Source organism: Barbus barbus (assembly GCF_936440315.1).
Source record: "Barbus barbus genome assembly, chromosome: 44".
Lineage (NCBI taxonomy): Eukaryota > Metazoa > Chordata > Actinopteri > Cypriniformes > Cyprinidae > Barbus > Barbus barbus.
In genome coordinates, this window is record NC_136722.1 from 9,030,699 (window position 1) to 9,050,082 (window position 19,384).

The window sequence follows — 19,384 nt, forward strand, 5'->3', positions numbered from 1 at the left end:
ACCATCGTCTGGTCTTGTTCTTAACGTATGTGCTGCAACATACCTACTCAGCTGTCTTTACCTACCTGTTGCTGATCCTTCTTCAGTCTTCCTCAATAGTGATCCTCATCGTGGTCTCCATCTACTCCCTGCAAAGACAAAGACTGTTAATTCATCACCTAATGCTGGGTACACACCACAAGATAATCAGGCTGATTTTGGGCCGATTTCTCCCCTTCCTACAATCCTAGTTAATGTCGCGATTATCTTGGTGGTTCTAAAGATTATCTTATCAGATTTTGCTGTGGTGTGAGGTATGTTAAGAGTGACTGAATCTGCTCGGAAGAACGTCAGAAGTGCCCCGATTGCGAATCAAAAATCCTTATGTGTGCTGGGGGGGAACCCCGAGGACACCACACACTAGGACCAAAGCAGTTAAATCTAGGATTTTTTTCCCTCATGTTTGTGGTCTCTCACATTTTGAAGATCTTATAAGTAGGGTTGGGTATCGTTTGAATCTTATCGATTCTGCTTGTCGATTCCGATTCTTTTCGATTCCCAGTTTCGATTCCAATGTGATTAAACAATTATATCAAACATTTATCCGGTGTCTCTTTTTTGCAAACCATTTATTGGAGCTGAATATCATGAACAAAAATCAAAAGGCTACATGAAAACTGGACTCTTTAAGAGCTGTTTGTGTGCAAAAGAGAACTGCGTTATTCTGGGTAAATTTATTTATTTTCATTCCCAGTGGAAGTTGTGGTTCTCTCATGATTCTGAAGAAAAAACATTAAACATATTTAATTTATGAATGAATGATTCAATGACTCACTCAAGATGCACTCTGTTCATTACTGGATGAATCAGCGTTCTTGAATGAATCTCTTGTATGATTCAAAGACAAATACATTTTAACAGCCCCTTTTCGCCACTTACTGGCGTAACAATGTAATCGATAAATCTTCATTTGAAGTATCAAATTACATTCAAAAGGTGATTTACTCTATTTTAATCGCTATACCGTGCACATCAGAGTTGATATATTTTCGATTCCAAACCCGACTTATAAGATTTTAAAAATCTTTTAGTGTACCCAGCATTAGTCTACATATTACCCATCCACCTCATCCTTACCTAATATCCTCACTTGTTGCAAGTCTGCATCTGTAAATAACCTGTGTGTGGAAGTTACCTGTTTTGTCCTCTGGATATTGATATTTAGAAGTTAAAATCCTGGCAGTGCTGAAAGTGCAGCCTGCTGAGATTCTGACTGATCTACCGTTCAGGTTTTTTTCATGACTTTCTGCAAACTGCAAAATTGTGTTCTGCTCAGATATTTCATTCACTCTGCACATCTCTGACCTTCACTGTAACTTAGTTATGTAACTTTGTGAATGTTATTTAGAGTCCAAATTTTCGATACATTACAAGTCAGTTAGTAGCCATTGTGTGCCTGCTCCATGTGCTTTTACTCCAGTTTTATCATATTTAGATTATATTTAATTGGTCAAAATTATGAATTTATGCCACAGTGGAGACTATATATTTCACAGTTTCTTATTTTAATTTTTCTTCTTACACATAATTACTGTTTTATTTTTACTCTTGAGGCGAATGCAGATTTCTGTAACACATAGCCACCAAATGGTGGTTGAATTTAAATTGTCCACTTTTCATTTTGCAGGACAAATAAAGACTCCAAAAAAAAAAGCCATTTTCATCTCAAGGGAACCTTCTTCCTGGGCCCACCTGAACCGTTACTTTATCTCATAAATCTATGGCTGCCCTGTTTTTGATTTGTGGTCTGACATTTGCAAGAGGAATGGACTCACAGGAAACGTATAATCGGAAGGCAAGTGAATAGAAGAGCTTTAAACATTCCAGCACCACAGCCAAACACACACACACGCACGCACGCACACACAGACACACACACAAGATTACTGACAAAAGCTCAACTTTGACCTTTTAATATGTCTATTTGGTTTAAAAACAGTTCACAAGGATTGAACGCCTTTGATATGTCAGTTAGGAAAAGTATATAGGCTACTTTTATTGCTAAAACTATACATATTCCTAAAAATATAGCAAATTGAGAATATTGAGTTGTCACAATAATGATGGGATGTTGTGGATAGTTTTCAGTGCATTGCTGTATGGTTGCTAAAGTGTTCTGGGTGGTTGCTCTGGTGTTGTACATGTAATGAACAATTGATTTACTATAGCCATTATCACTAATTAGTTTTCCAATTAACTTCAGTGATATTATGGGAAGTTACCTTAGTAATCCCTTTAATGGAACAATGGGAACAAGTCACTGTTTGAGGCCATAAATTACATGCCAAGTTTTGTTGTGTCAGTATTGTTAAATTCCAAGCAGAAAAAGCAATATTTTTTCCTCTATCACTCACTGTGTACCCTGGAGAAAAGCACTAAATTCTAGATTGCTCCAGTGGACCAGACATATGTAGGTCAGGTGATTCAAGTCTGAGCATGACACTCACACAGCTTAATAAAAATGAAACAACTCAATTAGTCCTGCACATCTGAATGAGTGGAGGATTGTTGTTGCAAATATTTCTACCTTTTTTTTTTTCTACTTCTTTTTTTTACCCATTGTCACGCCTGTTTTGGGTTTTCTTCTGTTCATGTTTTCATGTCTTTTATTTTGGAGTTTAGTCACGGTCCCTGTTTGTGTCTTGCTATTGTTTAGTCATGGTCTTAGTCATGTGTCCTGTCTCTCATTGGTTGGTTCTTGTTATGTGACCGTATTGTTTGCTATAAGTAGCCATCATGTTGCCATTGGCTGTGTCTGAAACCGCCTACTCAATGAGTAGGTACTTAATTTCAATAAGTACTTACTTAACGAGTGCTAAAAGAGTACATACTCTACAGCCAAATCTCGTTGAGTATGAATGTGACATGCCATGTTGACGTTATCATGTGATTTATGACGTATTAAAGGATTAGTTCACTTTTAAAAAAACTTTTGCTGATAATTTACTCACCCCCATGTCATCCAAGATGTCCATGTCTTTCTTTCTTCAGTCGAAAAGAAATTAAGGTTTTTCATGAAAACATTTCTCCATATAATGAACTTCAATGGGACCCAAACGGTTCAAGGTCAAAATGACAGTTTCAGTGCAGCTTCAAAGGGCTTTAAACGATACCAGACGATGAATAAGGGTCTTATCTAGCGAAACGATCGGTCATTTCAAAAATAAATAAAAAAGTTTAAGTTTTATAAGCACAAATGCTCGCCTTGCTCTGTTCTGTGATGCGCGTTCGTGACGTCACGTAATACGCAATGACGTTGAAAAGGTCACGGTTGACTTAGGCGGAAGTACCGAAGTCAACCGTACACAATTATACACAATTATACAGAGTATAACCAGCAGTGAAATGTAGGTCAGGTCCGCTCCAAGGACAGTACAATTATATAGTATACAAATATTAAGAAAAAGAAAAGTAGAAAAAAATAAAATAATAAAATAAAATAAAAGATAAAAAATATGGAAGCAAAGTGAAGAGACGGTTACCAGGGTGATTTGAGTCCTTGATGATTTTGACAGCTCTATTTTTGCAGCGTTTGAGGTAGATGTCCTGCAGAGAGGGGAGAGCAGACCCTGAGATGCGCTCAGCTAAGCGCACAACTATATGTAGTGCTTTGCAGTCCTGATTGGAGCTGTTTCCATACCACACTGAGATGCACTGAGTCAATACACTTTCTATGGTCCCTGAATAGAACGTTTTCAGGATTGCTGGTGAGACCCTGAATTTCCTCAGCTGTCGCAGATGGTACAGTCTTTGCCTGGCTTTCGTAACACAGGTAACCGTGTTTTTTATTTATAATACTCACATTTGTAAACATCATCGAACGTGATGGAGAACAGCGACAAGGGTGTTTACAAATGTGAGTTTTAGTTTGTATGTTTTGTTCATTTTTGCCAATAAAAGCCCATTCTCCTGCATCAGTGAGTCCTTGCCTCATCCCTCTACCCATGTAGAGTGTGTGTAGCTGTCAGTCACCACACCGGTGTGAATCCTATACTTAGTAATCACAGATTCTAGCCTACGTCTTGGAATATATGACCCAAATATTTCACTGTATATTGTCATCTGGACAAGTAAGTAAAACGTCTGCCACGCTTGTTCTGACCAATTGAGGAAAAAAGCATTACAATAAATTGCGCTACTAATAGTGATTTAATCTAAAGCTTGGTTAGCTCATATCACATCAAACCGTGCAAATTATTATTATTGTTATACTTTATTCTCAAATTATTAATGTTAAAAACATCAGCATTACGTGACTATGAGTATAGTATGTATTAGCATGTAGATTTCAATTTCTGTACAGTCTAATATCTAATTGTCATACCATTCGAATTTCATACCAAGAAATTATTTTAACCCAAAAAGCAAACTATGCTCCCTTTGAACTGTTTCTTTTTAAAATACAAATCTTGTGTAATCCCAGGCTATCTGTAATCAGAAGCACATTTACAACTGGAATTTAATTTAATAATTTAATTTCATTCACGTGTTTCATATAATCCTTTCTGGATTACAATCTGCCATCAAAATTATTTTTTGACATTTAATTATTCTAGCTGCTGTGAGAAAAGTCACCTGCAGGATCCTCACATGCGATGCCAGGACAACTGCTTTATGTTTACAAACGTGATGTAAGGATGCAGTGCCATGCTAGAAGTTCCCGCAAATACCTACCCATACTACTCAAATTAAAAAACATTATTATAAGATAACCGTTGTGAATTGGGCTAAAGTCAGGTGATAGTTTTGAACACTGGCTGGTTATGTACTTGCTCAAATATTGATTTTGGATCATTTTTAACCAAAATAAAAGTTACGGACTGCAGCTTTAAGTAATCCGTCTTTACAACTTTCACTTGTAATGGAGCAATATTTGAAATTTTTCCAGTTAAAGTCATTTCATTGGTGATTCAGTGTAACATCATCCAGTTCAGCTCTCTTCCAATAATGTCTGTGCAATCAGCCAAATGTCCCCAAATAAGCAAGCCAAAGGTGACAGCGATTACCCAAAACTCCATCGGTGACAGAAATTGAGTAGAAAACCTTGGGAGCAACAAGGGAAACCAGCATGGCGTGGTTTAATTCTAGGCTGCAACACAGGTCAGATTGAGCAGAGGACTTGTCTGGTTCTCGTGATCTTGTCCCGATGGCTGACGGCGTCTTTGCAGGCGATCTGTCTCTGGAGCTTATTTAGCTGACATGGTCTCCACTGACATTCAGGGCTGTCGAGGTCATCTCTAGGTGCTGATACACCATCTGATCTGGATACAGACTGGATCTGGATGACTGCAGTGACTATCTGATCTGGATAAGGACTGGGTGGCTGCATTCACCTCGGAATAAGAATGAAACAGACTAATATTAGCCCAGATGCCACTCAGAACCATAAAGCACATAATAATTGTATTAAAAACTCTAAACATTTACACATATTACCTGGAAGGAAAACAATAAACTCCTAATCTTGAAAGTACACACCGTATGTAGTTGCAGTAGAGCGGTCTGGTCACGAGCCAGTGTTTGGTGTCTTGGAAGAACTGACTGGGTTGCATCTGAAATCTTGCAACAATGACAAAGCACCAATGAAACCTTTGGCCACACCCTGATGGAGAAAGAAAAGTAAATTTTAAGTTCAAAAAATTAAATGATGTCTTTTAAATCTTCTACAATGTATCAATATCAGTTAATAAAATTTGTGGTGAAACAGAAGTTGCAACCTTTTTTTGGCACAAATCCATTCCACAATCCATTGCACAACAGGGAGCATTGATGCTGACTGGATTTGTAATATAATATGTACATTTCATATTATAGGGCTAAATTAACTTAAATAGCATAAAAATAATATCAACATATAACGGCCCTGCTTGTTGTTGAAAAATACCAATGGTGACGTTTTACAAATTGATTGATCAATTGTCCCAGTGTTTACTGAGCCACAGTCTTTCCCTGTGCAGGAACTCGTGTGCACTATCTACTCATTGCCTTCGCCAGGGAGACCAGCCTATCGAGGATTATGTGGAGGAGTTTTGTAGACTTTGTTATTTAGTAGGATTTAATGATACGGCACTTAAAGACATTTTTCGTTTTGGCCTATTTAATGAGATCTCATGTTTAATGCCATCATGTACCCCACACTGGACTCTTGAAAAATACATAGACATTCCCTTGTTATTAAGTGGCTCTGCTTTTACTGTGGGAATTGTGGATGAGGGACCTCACGATCCTGCAGTAATCCCCATGCCAGAGTCACATCATGTAATGCCTGCTCACGCCATGTCTGCTACTCCAGCCTCTTCTAACGTCATGTCTGCTACACCAAAGCCTGCTAACATCATGTCTGCTACTCCAAGGCCTACTCACGTCACGCCTGCTACCCCAGGGCCTGCTCACGTCATGCCTGCCAAGCCAGATTCTGCTCACGTCGTGCCTGCCAAGCCAGAGTCTACTCACATCATGCCTGCCAAGCCAGAGTCTGCTCACGTCATGACTACCAAGCCAAAGTCTGCTCACATCATGTCTGCCATGCCAGGGCCTGTTAACATCATGCCTGCCAAGCCAGCTACTCCAACGCCTGCTCATGTCACGTCTGCTATGCCAAGGCCTCTTCATTTCATGTCTGCCAAACCACAGCCTGCAGAGTCTGCTAACGTCATGCTTGCAACTCTAGGGCCTGCTAACTTCATGTCTGCCACGCCCCAGCCAAGATAACCGCCACGCCTGAGTCTCATCAAAGAGATGGGCGACATGCCTGAGTCTCGCCATGTCACGGCTATCACCAAGAATTCCCCAAAGGATTTTGTTTTGGGGGGGGGCATTGCGGACGCGGAGCTTGGGCTGGTGGTGGCGCCCACTTTTGAACTCACTGCTTGTCATGTCATGGCCAAGGAAGCCGTTCATGAACTCACTGTCTGTCCTGTCAAGGCCAAGGAAGCTGCTCAAGAACTCTGCCTGTTCTGTCACAGTCAAGTGGTCTGTCCATGTCTCTGCCCCACCATAGATTCCTGCTCTGCCGGCACCAACCGGCCGTCCAGCTCTGCCTGCCCCACCATGGCTCCCTGCTCTGCTGGCACCACCTGGCCATCTTGCTCTGCCTGCTCCGCCATGGCTCCCTGCTCTGCCTGCACTGCCATGGATTTCTGCTCTGCCTACTCTGTCAGGGCTCCCTGCTCTGCTGTGGGGTCTTTGGCTCTGCCCTGGCTCCCTGCCCTTCCAGCTCTGCCACTGCTCCATGGGCCCGTTCTTTCGTACGTCGCTTATTACATCTGAGATTACGGCGTGTGTTCTCATGTTCCCCGAAAAGGGCAGCTGTATCGATACTCGAAACCACAATCAGTAATGCAGCAATTGTCTGGCGGCAAGACAGCAACGTAATGACATCATATAATTAAAAAAGACACCTGACGAAAAACTTGACAAATTTCTGGACCTTTTTTTTTTTTTTTTTATTTGATTCCTAATTATTTATATTCATGATTTCTAGTATTTGTACAGGCTTTACATTTTTATTTCAATGTTGTAATTAGCAATTCATTTAATTTTATCTTTGAAGCAGATTACTTATGTGACAGCATTAATTAAAGTTTCTTAGAGATCAAGTTATCTGCATCTCCTGCACTCCATCAAGCCACTCCCATAATATCTGTAACCACTCAAATGAATGCACAGCTCAGATTAACTGTATGGCATGTGTGTAAGCCTCCAATACAATTATAAAGTAATTATTTCATCACTAATGAATATTTAAATGAGTATAACTGGCTGTGTCTATAGTATTATAGACTACACAACAATATTTTCATATACATTTTTTAATTATTATTATTTTATTGTCCCTGGACCAGTAGGGTACTCTTGTCATAAAGTAGCGGTGGCTGGGACATATTTTAAGCATCAATTCTGCTTAAAAAGATGGAATCTAATCCTGTTTAATTGAAATAAGCTGCTCCCGAGCAGGTTTAAGCTTACGGACCTGTTGCTACGACAGCAATTCCGGGATGAGCTTCGAAAGAACCAAATGATCCAAGATCAAGCGAAATCGTCAACAATTAAATCCAGCTAACGGAGTTACCGACATCCGAAGAACAGACCCCAGGTCAAGTCAAGTCACTATTATTTGTATAGTGCTTTTAACAATGTAAATTGTGTCAAAGCAGCTTTACATCAGCTTGATATAAAGCTGGGTGGCTTTACAGCAGCTTTACAGTATTTAGACAGGGAAATAGTGTGTCGAAATAGTGTCATTCTCCTCTGGCCAGACAAAATCATCAGCAGTTTAAATCTAGGCTGCAGCAGAGTCAGATTGTGCAAAGTACTCATCTGGTTCCTGTGGTCTTGTCCCGATGGCCGTCTAGGAGACAGGGTCTTCACTGAGGATCAGTCTTTGGTGCTCATCTAATTGTCCTGGTCTCCGTTGACATTCAGGGATGTTGAGGTCATCTCTAGGTGCTAATCCACCATCTGATCTGGTTACGGACTGGATCCGGGTGGCTGCAGTGACCATCTGATCTGGATACAATCTGGATCTGGGTGGCTACGGTGACCTTGGAATAAGAAAGAAACAGACTAATATTAGCGTAGATGCCATTCTTCTAACGATGTAACAAGTACATTATGGTAAGTGTTCCGGTTGGCCTAATTAATGCAGCCTAACAATCCTTTAACGGATAATATAGAAATGCAATAGTGTATTATGTGTAAGCCAGGTTAAAGAGATGGGTCTTTAATCTAGATTTAAACTGACGGTGTGTGTCTGCTTCCCGAACAGTTAAGTTAAGTCAAGTCACCTTTATTTATATAGCGCTTTTAACAATACAAATCGTGTCAAAACAACTGCACAGTATCAAAATAGGAAAATAGTGTGTCAGTAATGTAAAATGACAAGATTAAACACTCAATATTCAGTTAAAGGCGTTTCATTATTTAATTCAGTGATGGCATCGCCCAGCTCAGTTCAGTTTAAATAGTATCTGTGCAATCAGGTCGACGATATCGCTGGAAATGAAGTGTCCCCAACTAAGCAAGCCAGAGGCGACAGTGGCAAGGAACCAAAACGTCATCGGTGACAGAATGGAGACAAAAACCTTGGGAGAAACCAGGCTCAGTCAGGGGGGCCAATTCTCCTCTGGCCAGACGAACCAGCAGTTTGTTCCAACTGCAGCAAAGTCAGATTGTAAGGGCTCAACTGGTTCCAGTGGTCTTTTCCCAATGGCTGTCTAGGTGATGGGGTCCTCACTGGGGATCTGTCTCTGGGGCTCATCTAGGTGTCCTGGTCTCCGCTGACGTTCAGGGCTGTAGAAGTCGTCTCTAGGTGCTGATCCACCATCTGTTCTGGATACGGAGCGGATCTGGTGACTTCAGTTACCATTTGGGCTGGATACGGACTGGATCAGGTGACCTCGGAATAAGAAAGAAACAGACTAATATTAGCGTAGATGTCAATCTTCTTACGATGTAATAAGTACATTGTGTGTTATGAGAAGTGTTTCCGGTTCCGGTTGACCTAATTAACGCAGCCTAACAATCCTTTAACGGATTTGAATATTAGAAGCGTATTAGTGTGTTATGTGTGCGCCAGGTTAAAGAGATGGGTCTTTAATCTAGATTTAAACTGACAGAGTATGTCTGCTTCCCGAACAGTGTTAGGCCGATTTTTTCCAGAGTTTGCGCACTAAATAGGAAAATTTAGTTCCCCCCCGCAGTTGATTTTGATATTCTAGGAGTTATCAAATAGCCAGAGCTTTGAGATTGCAGTGGATGTGAAGGACTATAGTGTGATAAGAGCTCACTCAAATACTGAGGTGCCGAACCATTCAGGGCCTTATAGGTAATTAGCAAGATGTTAAAATGTATACGATGTTTAAAGGCCAATTCATACCTCACAGACAAACGCCAACAAACACCAACAAACAAGTTGGCTTAAGTTGGCTGTTGGATTTAGAATTTTATTAAAAATAACTGTCATGTTCACACTGCCCCAACGAACTTTGAGTCACAGAGAGTCAAGTGACACCGTGTCTACACCGGACGCGACAGTTGTCGCATTGCGCCGCATCCAATGTAGACAGCATCACTGATTGTAATCAACAGAACCTCTATCGCGTCTGATGTAGATGGTATAAGTGTGATTGGGGACGAATTGGGGACTGATGATCCTGTAACCACAATCAAAATTGTACTGTTATTAATGTCTTTGTGTGTCATTCTTCACCTGAAAAGATGGCGAATAAAATGAAAGAGGCCGTGGGTGGAGCACGCTTTATGTGAAATATGCGCATCGTCGTGGAAACAGTTTGTGGCCATGTCAGAGTTTGTTGTAGTTTGTTGAAAAACCCTTTCACACTGCTCAGACATTCCACGACCCAACAAATGCCGATTAAGCATGTTCAGTCGGGTGAAAACAAACTCCAACCAAGTCTGTGCGGTGTGAATTTTCCTTAATAGGGAGCCAGTGCAGTGTTGACAGATCCGGGCTAATATGGTTATACTTCCTGGTTGTAGTAAGAAATCTAGCTGTTGCATTTTGAACCAGCTGGAGTTTGTTGATTGAACGCGCAGAGCAACCAGCCAATATAGCATTACAATAATCTAGCCTTGAGGTCATGAACGCATGAATTGATGTTTCTGCATTTGACATTGAGCGCATAGGTCGTAATCTAGATATATTTTTAAGATGGAAAAATGCAGTTTTACAAATGCTAGAAACATGTTTTTCAAAGGAAAGATTGCTATCAAAAAGTATGCCTAGTTTCCTAACTGATGACGAAGAGTTTACAGAGCAGCCAGCAAGTAATTGACAGTGATCTAGCTTATTACATGCAAAAGTTTTTGGTCCAATAAGTTCATCAAGTAGAGAAGATCGATCGGATGAGTAAGTAATGTTTATTTTCTGCATTAGTTAGCGTGTTATTGTGACATAAACATGAACACATTACTAGTTGGGTTTTTCCCAAACTACAACACGATGAATGCTACGCATCTAAGAAAAGTTTAGACCATGTTTATTATTAATAATCTGTTCACAAATATATTTTAATAACATACTAAACGATAACAATTAGTTCACAGTTATAAAATATATTTTTTATAGTGCAAAGTTCTTCTTTTTATAGTACAAAGCATGCGTGAGTCTATGACTGCAGAATCATATCTTCTATACTATAAAATCATACATGAAGTCCAGGATGGCTATATGACTACAAAATCATAGTTGGGTTTTCCCCAAACTATAATTCCTGACTAAAATGTCTGAAATCCAGTAAAACATTTTGAATATGATGGGCAATTCATTGTATTTAAATTTCTAACGGCGCGAGTATGTTTTCTTGCTCTATATAAAACAATAAAAGTAATATGAGAGTGCATTGTAACATGATGAATGCTACGAGTCTAAGTATGTTTAGAACATGTTTATGATTTATAGCCTACTCTGTTCAAAAATAGATTTTAATAACGTGCTAAACAATAATAATTAGTTTCTCAAAAATAAAATGTCTTTTTTTTACAATAATACAAAGCATGCATGAGTCTATGGCTACAAAACCTATATATGATATATATATATATATATATATATATATTTATATATATATATATATATATATATATATATATATATATATATATATATATATATATATTGTGACACGTGTCCCGGGCGCCTATCAGCGTCGCCCTGGCAATGGAGGAGATCTACCTGCACACAATCACCACGGGCTGATCGGTCCCAGCTGAGGCGGATGAGGAGAGGACTACAAAAGCCGCACCCGAGAACACACGGGTGAGCAACGTCTCCAGAAGGCAGCTGTCTAATGTTGTGTCTCTTGTCCCGCCAGAAAGCGACTGACCGACCAGCCCGCCACCCGAGCACAGGACACCGAATCCCTCGCACTCAGCCAGCCGGCGAACAGGTTCACGAAGCACCGAGGACGAGCACCAGACACATTTGGCACCTTCACTATTTGTTCTGTTTATTAATAAACACACCCTCTGGGGCTTTAACTTGCACTGCAACCTGTCGTGTGATTCTTCAGCCCGCCACACTGGTGGAGAATGCGGGCAGATTGCTGAAGAATTACCGACACCCACGACCATACTGAATCACCAATTTTCTTTTTTTTCCCCCTCTGTTTGTTCGTCAGGCGGTGACTCCTTCCCCAGGAGTCTTCGCGGCTGCCGAGCGGGTTCCGCTACCGGACCCCCGCGCTCACACCACCCAGCTCCTGCCAAAAATGAGAGGCACCCCAGACTGAGGTCTTCATCAATGGCCGACCGTATCCAGCTCTATTGGACTCTGGCAGCGCGGTAAGCCTGGTCCAGTCTTCCATGTTTCCCCCGCGGTTGGGAACCAAAGCCCGCCTATCCATCACATGTGTACACGGTGATACCCAGAGCGTGCCTATCCGACAGGTGACGCTTTGAACAACTGCTCGCCGAGGTCACACAGCCTGCCAGCCCTGCCAGAAGAGGAAGAAACCCAGCCGAGGTCCCCGACGGCGCCCCGTCCTCCTAGCATCGGACAGCGCCAGAGATGGTGAGTCCCCCCCCAAAATTCTAACCTCTTTTATGATGTGTTCCAGCAGGTTAGGGGTGGGGGAAATTTCGTGAAGGAGCAGCTCGGAGACGATCGGCTGAAGCATTGCTGGAAGCAAGTGAGGGTGGTTGAGGGAAAAGATGTCCAACCACCACCACATCCAACCCCACACTTCGTTATTCAGAATGGCCTGCTGTACTGTGCCGCACAGCGGAGAGGGGAGGAGGTAAAGCGGCTGGTAGTCCCACGTACGAGGACAGAGACTATCATCGAGCTCGCCCATTCCCATCCTATGGCTGGCCACCTGGGGGCGCAGAACACTACACAACGGATCCGAGACATTCCATTTATTTTTATTTTTTTGTATTTTACTGAATCAGACTCTTCAGTCTCTTCAAATTGTTTTCCGCTGCTGTACCAACATCAGATGTTCAACTACACTGATATTCTATGGTAAAACAAGATCCTTGACTACTGATAATGTTTTTTTCTTCTTGAATCCATGGAACGTAGCAGAAACACTTAAATAACACGTAAATATCAGGTATGATTTATTTGTTTCACTTGTTGAACAAATCTTGTTGATCTTTTGCAGGAATGACTCAAAGTCTGTTCACATCTCTGTGGTTAGATCAGTGTGCACAATAATGTGTCTTTTGACCTTCATTATGTATGTTTTGATTATACTGTGTTGTAAATAAAATACAAATAATTTTAAAAACCCATTTTTTCAATCTCCTCACATTCTCTTACCTGCCTCAAAGTCACAGTCACACTGATGGGCCATTAGCAGCCTTTAGGGGAGGGCCCTTTGTCTCTCAGGTGAAAATCATTTAATATTCAAGGCCATTACCATTTCCTCGCATATTGGCTTTCAATCACAAAACATGTCTTTAAAAATTTTAATCAATGTATTGTTTTCTGTGAGCAAATAAACAAGATGATTTTCACATAATTTTGAAGCAAAAATTCTAGGCTACAAGATCCACTTCTCAAAAGTCTTGTGAACAATTGTTCTGTATGTGTTTAATGGTCTTATTTCAGTGACTTAAAAATTTTAGTTTTTCACTAACCACGCATAAACGTTTATTTCTCAAAAACACAATCATGTACATAAATGCTGCTAACATATTATTGTAGCCCAGTGTGTGCTGTTTACAGTGTCATTAGACTTTAGCCATTTATATTTTTATAAGCAACTGAAAAAAGCACAAATGTCAGGGCATGTCGAGCATTTGATTTCACCGTGTTGGAGCCCTCAAGTGCCAGTCTGGAGAATGTGTTGGTCATGACTGACATTTTCACCAAATACACCCTGGCTGTACCCACTAGAGACCACCAAGCTGAGACAGTAGCCCAGGTTCTAGTGGTTGAATGGTTTTGTAAATTTGGGGTGCCTGATCGTATCCATTCAGATCAAGGCCGTAACTTTGAGTCAGCTCTCATTAAGCAGCTGTGTTGCTTACTACCCCATATCATGCCGCTGGAAATGGTCAGTGCGAATCTTTCAACCGAACTTTGCACAATCTTTTGCGCACCTTGCCTGTGTCAAAGAAGGGAGATTGGCCATCTTGTCTTCCCCAGGTACTTTTCGCGTATAACACTACTCCTCACCAAGCTACAGGGGAATGCCCGTATTTTTTGATGTTCGGGCAGGAGCCCAGACTTCCAGTCGACTTCCTGCTTGGTAGAGTTGAGGAGCTGCTGGCAGGCAGTGTTCATCGATGGGTCTTGGAGCATCAGGATCGGTTACAGGTGGCTTTTGAGGACACTCGTGAGCGGTTGGGGGCCGCGGCAGGTCGCCGAAAGGCTAAGCATGATCTACAGGTACGGGAATCACCACTGAAGGAGGGTCAGTTGGTATATCTCCGTGATTATAGCGTGAGAGGTCGACATAAAATCCACGATCTGTGGAGCTCAGTGGTGTACCAGATCTTGAATGAATGAATGAATGAATGATGCATTTATATAGCGCAGATCTTAAAGGCACCAAAGGAAGGGGGTGTGGTGTATAATATTGCCCCCACAACAGATCCTTGCATCGATCCTTGCTGAAACCTCAGATTGGCAGGAAAACCTCCCACGTCTTGCAGGACATTCCGTTAGTGGAACCTGTACAGCCTCGGGAAGAGGGGTTAGATGAGGGTGCCAGAAAATCCACAGGTGAGTAGTAGGCAAGCACCTTGGGGTATTGCCCTGTCCATCCCTCAGGGGCCTGGTGAAGCCCTGGGAGCAGAAGGAATTCCTGAGGCAGAGATGGATGTGCAGACAGTAATGAACCCTCCATCACGTTCTGCTGTGATGGGTGAGTGTGGTGAGGCGGACTGGAAGGAGTACTGCTGGGCAGCACTCTAATGTACACCATCTCCCACGACCAGTGGGGGCAGGCAGAGTGTCTACTATAGTGGGCAGTACAGCTGTTGCTTGGTTTGGTCTTTGGGACTGAAGGTTTAGAGGGTAGGTTTTCTAGTTCACCACCGGGGTGACGGTGCAGATCCTAGGGGTGCATTGTGCCCGTATGAATGAGGTAAGTGGTGGTGATTGACACTTGTAATCACCAATCAGCGACGAGTGCTTCCTATTTTAGAGCTGGTTAGTTGCAGCTGGTGATGTGTCACATCCGGATCCTCCCCTTTCTGTTCGTTTCGATGGTGGCTTTAGGTATGTGCTGCTAGCACACATCAGTTTGCTAATCTTTTAATTATTGCTTGTGTGGCACTCACGATTAGTTTGTTGCATCCTAGCCTGTCTTTTCATCTGTGTGTGTTTCCATTGGTTGTTGTTTCAGTAGTGGATGTGATGACTGCACTCCTTTCAGGTATGTGAGTTAAAGCTGTGTCTTAGCAAATATATGGTCTAACGCCATTTGGTTTGACGATTGGCAGGTGGTTTGAGTAATGTGCAGTTCCCTGTACTTCAGTATAGCAGTGGGTAATATGAAGGCTGTGTATCCTGGCCTGTTAACGGATTATAGAGCACACTATTCTCGTTTGGTAAGTGTCATGTATGTGGTTACGAGTGGTGAAATTTTAGTGGGTGATGTGTAACTATTAGTAACACTGTTTTGTGTTTTGTCATTCGTATTTGCCTCAGGATTCTCCATTTCGTTCTTGGCAATTATTGTTGCAGCTCTGTCATTTTTCTGCTGCCGCGCTACAAGAACGCTATTACCTCGCAACTAAAGGGGATTGCTGCTGCTTTCTGATTTCTAGCTTATTTTCTTCGGGGTGAAGGACTGTTTACTTGATGATCGGAGTTGGTGTAGAGACTACGCGGTTGCTCCGCACAAGCTCTGTCTTCCTCGTAGTTTGAACTTAGTTCTTTTTGTTTGTTTGTTTTTGTCTTTTTCTTCTTTCATTTGAATATTTGTGTATTGTTGATATATGCTGGTAATTTTTATCCAGTATTGTCTTTATGATGGAACTGTGATTTCATTTGATTTGTAAATCTATTAATTTCTGTTTATAAGATTTATTTATTTGTTTTTGATTTTCTTTCAGGAGCTGGGGTACCACGGGTGAAGGATTTTTTTGTGGTGGGGGTGCCCCTCCAACGTTTGCTGTGGGACATTTTTTATGTGTTTGGGTGTGTGATCTGAGTGTGCAGTGGAAATGTGCTTTTGGATAACTAGCACTGGTGATCACTCCTGTGGGCCCTGTAGGTTGATTAAATTTGTTTTTGTTTATTTTTGAGTTGTGTAAATTTAGACTATGTAACGTGTTTTTCTTTTTGTGTGTTTATTCTTTGAATCAGCTGTCAGTCACTGCCTCTTCTAGGGTTTGTTTCATGTTCTAGTTTTCATGTCTTTTATTTTGTATTTTATTCATGCTGTTAGTGTCATGCTTCCCTTGCCCTCATGTATTTCTGCCTTGTGTATGTGTCATGTTGTGATTGGTTTATCTAGTCATGTGTCTTGTTCCTCATTGGTTATTGTCCTGTCATATGGTTCTCAGTTCTGTTTGCTCATTGGTTGGTTCATGTCATGTGACCGATAGTGTTTGATATAAGTAGCCCTCTTGTTGCCATAAGTGCTTGGTCTGATGTTGTCCTGTAAAGGCTTTGCCATGCTTGGATGGATGTAATTTGTGTTTTTGTTTGAATAAATCCTTAACTGCATTTGGATCCTTGTTTCTTGTTCAACTGCACGTTTACAGTTGCATGATTTTCTCGTTAAATTTAGCCTAAAAAAATAACATACATTTAGTGCAACTTACCTCATGCGTGAACTTGATTTCTCCTGCGAAGTCACTCAGGCACGTGCAGAATGATCTCAGTGTTGGCTGGATTTGTTTCTATTAGTTTAGTCAACTTTTAGCATTCGGAATGTTGACTGGATTTGAAAATAACCATTCATTTAATGTTTTTAAAATATATTTGTGCAGACTTAATATAATGTCTTCTCAACTAAGCCCAAGCAATAAAATTAGTTCAACTTAAATATTTTTGCCCTCACAACATTTTGTTAATTGGATTTTATACAATGTACATGTTCCCTCAGTTAGACAAATGAGCTCGAGTGAAACTGAGCATCAACTCAGAATCCCCAATCTCTGTCAGGCTCAGCTGAAAGTGGTGTTGGTTACACTTTATTTGAAGGTGTCCTTGTTACAGTGTAATCATACCTTTCGGTACTGAGTAATATTAATTACTATATGGTTAGGGTGTGGCTTATGGTTACTTTCATGTAAATATGCATAATTTATTGTAATTATAATAGTAAGTGCATGTAACATGTGCAACAAGAACACCAAAGTGTTACCGTGGTGTTTGCAGGATATTTAGACAGTGGATGGTGTTTATCTTAATTCTGTTCTGTTCTTTTCTTCACACCTGCCATAAAGCACTTTATAAGTACTGTGAAACCTGCTGCTCTCAGCAGTTTCTATCACTGTACTGCAGCGATAAGGAGCTGAGAGATGCCTTGCCTTACTATTTGATCCTCTTTCTGGCTACTGTCCTAACCACCATCGTTAGGAATGTGTTTACAGGCTTTATAGATACAGCACTAAAAGATTACACTGTCGAGACTGTGTTTGTGTGTGTATTGACAATTAATGTGTTAATGAGAGTCAAAAGAAACAGAAGTGCTTTCTGCCAATTATCAACATGTCTCTCTTCCAGTCTTACATTATGAGTTAAAGGTCAAGGGAATAAGGTTCACACACACACACACACACACACACATACACACACACACACACACATCCAGAGTTCCAAGTTTTTGTCAAAATGTTTTGTCACACCTGCTAATAGTGCATAAAATTGAGAAGGGCAACCATAAATTACAGCTATTTTACAGTATGTCCTTGATAAATAAAGATTTGAAGCATTTGGTGCTTGGGAAGTGTTCATTTTAAACCTTTCTTTCATCAATACAGTTGATACATTCAATGAATGAATAAACTTATATTTGCACTTACACATTCTGATTTATACACTGCGTCTGATCATTATGGTAATTAGTATTATTTATTGAATAAAACAAACAAAACGTTGTATTTATCCATCTACCTATATAACAACTGAGTTACTCATTTAAATTAACTGAAAGTTCCTGGACTTCAGGAAGCCACAACATCTTTGTTGTGGCTTCATTTTAATTAAGCTCTCTGAAATACACTGCAACATTACCAAATTAGTTTACCTCTCTTTTCATTGGCCTTAACTTTCAGAGATGATTGAGTGGAGAACCCTCGTTCTGCTTGTGTTAGTTGATGTTTCAATAACGGGCTGAACACTACACTGTGATTGGCTGATCAGCGGGATGTTCAGGTGCTGGAGGAGGATGCGAGCAGCCGCTGAATGTCACCATGTGTGTGAGGAGAGATAGCCAAGCTGAGAGGGGGAAAGCTGACTAATAAAGGGCTAATCAATTATTAGCCATTTGATTTATGCCTCAAACAGTAACTTAGCCGCTGTAAATAGACGCAAATCCTGTAAATCAGTTCGCACCAGACGGCGCCTCGTAAGCTAAAGCGCATGACTGTGTGTGTGCTTGCGTGGGAAATCACGTATCACCGATCAATGGAAGTTAACCGAGCCAAACCCGCCTCGCTGTCAGTGAGTGGACGTCTGTAGCCTGCGGACACACCGCGGATGTTGATTTCGCGTAAGTTTGTGCAGATGCCACATTGATTCTGTGTGGATATTATAAGCTGCTTGAATCGTTGATGAATGTGCAAAAGTTTGTGTGTGAATTTTACAGTTGCTCAGTACAATGAGAGGATGAAGAGAGGTGAATGTGTATGTGACCCGCTTGTATATTGCAGTTATCGATGTCTACATATTATACGCAAAGTGTGCTAGGTGCACCTGACACATTTAGTCCTCACCATATGGCAAGCTGTTTTAACATTCAGGTATTCAACGAACTAGTTTCTGTTTTATGTCATGAGTAGCCAACTTTAATAATCATTTTCAATTTAAATAGTATCCCCCCCCCCCCCCCCCTTGCTAGTCACCAGGGGTGCAGGAGACATATTCAAAGTGTGTGAGGGGGGGTGATCAGCCCAGATCGAAAGATCAGATTTCCAGATATCGGACCACCACTTCAGGCTCACCGTCAGACCACCAACTTATATTAATTTTGCCTGATCATTAATAGAATAATATTGATTATTATTACAATACGAGGTTAGGCTACAATTATTACTCAAAACCGGTTGTTCTCAAACTTTTTATACCAAGTACCACCTCAGAAAATGTTTGGCTCTCCAAGTATGACCAACAGTAAAATACAGTAGTGTAGTAGACCTTACTATTCAGCTACAGCTCTGCACAGGCACAAAACAAAGCATTTTTATTCCTAATAAG

The 19,384-nt window shown here is 41.0% G+C and overlaps 1 protein-coding gene across 1 annotated transcript in view; it reads left to right on the top strand.

Moving 5' to 3' along the window:
• Positions 1-18,378: 18,378 nt before the first annotated feature.
• The window catches only part of LOC306863270 (rab effector MyRIP-like), a gene marked incomplete at its 3' end in the record, with an annotated part of 208,655 nt that continues 207,649 nt past the window's right edge, over positions 18,379-19,384 (top strand). Inside the window, exon 1 of the mRNA XM_079406513.1 lies at positions 18,379-18,680. The remainder of the gene's footprint in view (positions 18,681-19,384) is intronic.